Source organism: Octopus sinensis, linkage group LG7, assembly GCF_006345805.1.
Source record: "Octopus sinensis linkage group LG7, ASM634580v1, whole genome shotgun sequence".
Classification (NCBI taxonomy): domain Eukaryota; kingdom Metazoa; phylum Mollusca; class Cephalopoda; order Octopoda; family Octopodidae; genus Octopus; species Octopus sinensis.
Genome location: NC_043003.1, coordinates 15877739 through 15882336, shown reverse-complemented (window position 1 = coordinate 15882336; position 4598 = coordinate 15877739). Strand labels below are relative to the sequence as shown.

Sequence of the window (4598 nt, the reverse complement as noted above, 5' to 3'; positions counted from 1 at the left end):
TCTTACGACCGCCAGTCCACTGCCCTAACCAATGGGTCATTGGGCCTCCACGTCGCTGTTGCTGAAAGAACTCCACAGGAATGGTTTACACGCTTCAAATAAGAGAAATGCAATGACCATACATTCTTCGACTTTCAGCCGAATGTTCCGTCCAGTCAGTCATTATACTTGTCGCCCAACACCTTCACTTAATGACTAAATTCTAAACGACAAGCCGATGGCTCGAAGTGCTTCGTAAACAAGACAACACTCCTACCCCCATCCCATGTCATTAATTTGATCAAAAACGATTCTCAAGAGCCCGTATTCTCCTGATACAACATCTTCAGTTGATCACATTTTTCGGTCGCTCACTGACAGTCTGCATAGCATTTCGTTCAACGACGTCGAGGTACTAAAATCTAGGCATGATGGATTCTTTGAGTCAGGAGTTACCGATTTATATCGTCGGCCCATTGAGAAGCGAGTGACTCGTTGGCAAGAAGTCGTGAACAATGAAAAAGAATATATAGGCGTAGGAGTGGCTGTGTGGTAAGTAGCTTCCTTCCCAACCATTATGGTTCTGGGTTCAGTCCCACTGTGTGGCACCTTGGGCAAATGTCTTCTACTATAGCCTCGAGCCGACCAAAGCCTGTGAGTGGATTTGGTAGACGGAAACTGAAAGAGGCCGTCGTATATATGTATATATAATATATATATTCTAGATATATATATATATATATATGTATGTATGTATATATATATATGTTATATATATATATGTATGTATGTATGTATGTATATATGTTGTATGTATGTATGTATGTATGTATGTTTGTATGTATGTATGTGTATATGTTTGTGTGTCTGTGATTGTCCACCCAGCATCGCTTGACAACCGATGGTGGTGTGTTTACCTCCCCGTAACTTAGCGGTTCGGCAAAAGAGACCTATAGAATAAGTATTAGGCTTACAAAGAATACGTCGTCCTTGGGTCGATTTGCTCGACTAAAGGCGGTGCTCCAGCATGGCCACAGTCAAATGACTGAAACAAGTAAAGTAAACGAGAGATATTATTGGCTGATTTGAAAAAAAAAATTTAATGAAAAATAAAAGGAAAAACAAGAATGAAAATGAATTCATCTCAACGCGTTTTTTGCAGAGTTACGTATACGAAAATTTTTAATATGAGCAATGAAAAAGAGAGATACACGACATGATGCAAAGCTGTGCACACACAGACACACACACACTTGCCCGTGCGCTAACACAAGTGCAAAAATTATCACAGCTAATTTTATATAGCGTGGAGGCACATGGCCTAGTGGTTAGAGCAGCGGACTCGCGGTCGCGGGATCGTGGGTTCGAATCTGAGACGAGGGCGATGTGTGTGCTTATGAGCGAAACACATAAGTTCCACGCGGTTCCGGCAGAAGGTAACAGCGAACTTCTGCTGACTCTTCCGCCACAACTTTTTCTCACTCTTTCCTCATGCATCTTGCAGCTCACCTGCGACAGACCGGCGTCTCGTCCAGGTGGGGAACCTATAGGTCAAGGAAACCAGGAAACCAGCCCTTATGAGCCTGGCATAGCTCGAGAAGGAACAAACAAATTTTATATAACAAATAAAACACCAAATATTTTAGATCAAGATGAGGAATATATTGGGTTGTCTGGGAAGTTCGTGCCGATTTATAGTAGCTTACTTTTAGAACATGGTTGAGTTCATAAAATAGGATTTGACTACACCTCCATTTAGAGCACAGTTTAAGCTATCTTTTCGTGGAAGAAGGTTTATGTTCCTATAAACTGTGTTAAATCTGTAACCCTTAAAAATGAAGATAAGAAAGTTCATCTTTGGCACTTGATGCTTTGGGAACCAGACAAAGATTGTTGCAGCTCGGCAGGGATGTGTTATCCCACCCTCTACACTCACCAGATATTGCTACTTCGGATTTCCACTTATTCAGGTCTCTGCAAATAGTTTTAATGGTAAAAATTTCAATTCCTTGATGAAATAAAAAGATACCTTGATGAATTCTTTACCATGAAACCACCTCAATTCTGGGAAGAGGGTATTTTCAAGTTAAAGGAAAGATGGAGACACATTGTGTAAAAAAATGGTTCATATTCGGTTGATTAAAAATGTAATGGCAAGTATTTATTGACCTTTTTCTTTCCTTTAAAAATCGACACGAACTTTCCGGACAATCCAATATTTTTAAACGTCATTAACACCTGTTTTATACAGAGGGATACTTACCATAATTCAAATGCAAGAAGTAGAATACTTCTATAGTAGAAGTATTTGTTTCTTTATTGCCCATAGGGTGCTAAACATAGAGAAGACTAACAAAAGGGCTAAGTCGATTACATCGACCCCAGTGCGTAACTGGTATTTATTTAATCGACACAGAAAGGACGAAAGGTAATGTCGACCTCGGCGGAATTTGAACTCAGAACGTAGCGACAGACGAAATACTGCTAAGCATTCCGCCCGGCATGCCAGCGTGTCTGCCAGCTAAAAGGGTAATATTTCTTACAATTGAAGGTAGCGAGGTGGCGGAATCGTTAGGAAACCGGGCATAATGCTTAGGGGTGTTTCGTCTGTCTTTACGTTCTGAGTTCGAATTCCGCCGAGGTCGACATTACCTGGCAAATCGTTAGCACGCCGGGCGAAATTCTTAGTGGTATTTCATCTGCCGTTACGTTCTGGGTCCAAATTCCGCCAAGGTCGACTTTGCCTTTCATCCTTTCGGGGTCGATTAAATAAGTGCCAGTTACACAATGGGGTCGATATAATTGACTTAATCCGTTTGTCTGTCCTTGTTTATCCTCTCTGTGTTTAGCCCCTTGTGGGTAGTAAAGAAATAGGTATTTCGTCTGTCTTTATGTTCTGAGTTCAAATTCTACCGAAGTTGATTTTGCCTTTCATCCTTTCAGGGTCAATAAATAAAGTACTAGTTGCGTACTGGGGGTCGATCTAATCGACTGACCACCTTCCCCACAAAGTTTGGGCCTTGTGCCTAGAGTAGAAAAGAAAATAAATCGTTAGTGAACCAATCAAAATGCTTAGCAGTATTAACCCTTTCCCAAAATTGCTGGCCTTGTGCCAAAATTTGAAATCGATATTTCTTACAAATAGTAGCACACTATACAGTTTCGTATCGAACTTGAAAATCTATATTCACCTCATCCACTTAGCATTACGCAATCGCCTATTTATCGTCTCATAAATAATTAAGAGAATTGTATTCACACGACAATAAATTGAATTGTTCTGTGTCATGTGTGGATATGTGTGTGTGTGTGTATGCAGCTGTGAATTTTGCGATATATATATGAATGCCAATAAATGACGCCCATTTTGGGGAGCAGAGATATACGGTGTAAGCTGAGAATATTTTGAGCTTTGAATATATGTGTTGAGGAAGACTGGCACCAACTGTACGTAGATGAGCTCTGTGTGTAACGTACATATGTATATATGCATATGAATATATATACGTATGTAGATATATGTATATATATATATATATAATATATATATATACACATATATATGTACATATATATATATATATATATATATATATATATATATATATATATATATATATATATATATATGCACTATACATATATACATATATCTCCCCTATTTTCGCTCTTGCGTCTCACGTTTGATCTTTGACTTCTGGCCGGAATCAGATCGCCATGTTGATTACTAGCTTCTGCACGCATTTTTTTCTCTCCTTGTTTCTCTCCGTGTTTCTTTTCTGTGTATTTTTATGTTGAAGAGCGTAGGCTCGAAACGTAAAAGACTTGTTTTATCTATATTCCTCAGCGCCATACTAATACAATTGTTTGTTTGTATTCCACCTGCCTTCGTCTTTTGTTTATTTTCGTAAAGCTTCCCGTTATATATATATATATATATATATAATATATATATTATATATATATATAATTATATATATATACGTATATATACATATATATATGTAAGTATATATATATATATATGATGCACCACGGATTTTTGTCAGTGAACAGGTCGCGGACTTAAGGCGACGAAAATATTTTGACAAATTAAACTTAAACGTTGGAGTGAATCGGACGGCTTTGTGTGATTCTTAAATGGCTTACAAACACTTCCACGCTGCAATTGTTTCCGTTTCAGCACACGATCTCAGATCAAATCATTTGCTATGCAAGTACATCCCTATATATATATATTATATATATATATATATATATATATATATAATATATATATATATGTGTGTGTGTGGGTGTGTGTAAGTATATATATATATAAATATATATACACACATATGCATATATACGCACATATTTATAATTATACATATATATTAGACATATATATATATATATATATATATACTAGCAGAGATACCCGGCATTGCGCGTGTTACATACAATTGAAGAATTAGACTTTTCTGTTATATTTTCTCTAATGAACTAGAATATCTGTTTTGAATTTCATCAAAATTGCAGATGAGGGTTATTTCCGTCTTTACACAGCCCCCAAAAATTGTAATCGTGCCACATATATCCCATATTACAGAATATTTATGCGCATATTCCAAAATTCC

At 37.3% G+C, this 4598-nt stretch overlaps 1 long non-coding RNA gene across 1 annotated transcript in view; it reads left to right on the top strand.

The window, feature by feature from the left end:
* The first annotated feature begins 2365 nt into the window (after positions 1 to 2365).
* Positions 2366 to 4598, top strand: part of LOC118764066 — a 23499-nt gene continuing 21266 nt past the window's right edge. Inside the window, exon 1 of the long non-coding RNA XR_004999854.1 lies at positions 2366 to 2508. This is a non-coding gene — a long non-coding RNA (uncharacterized LOC118764066). The remainder of the gene's footprint in view (positions 2509 to 4598) is intronic.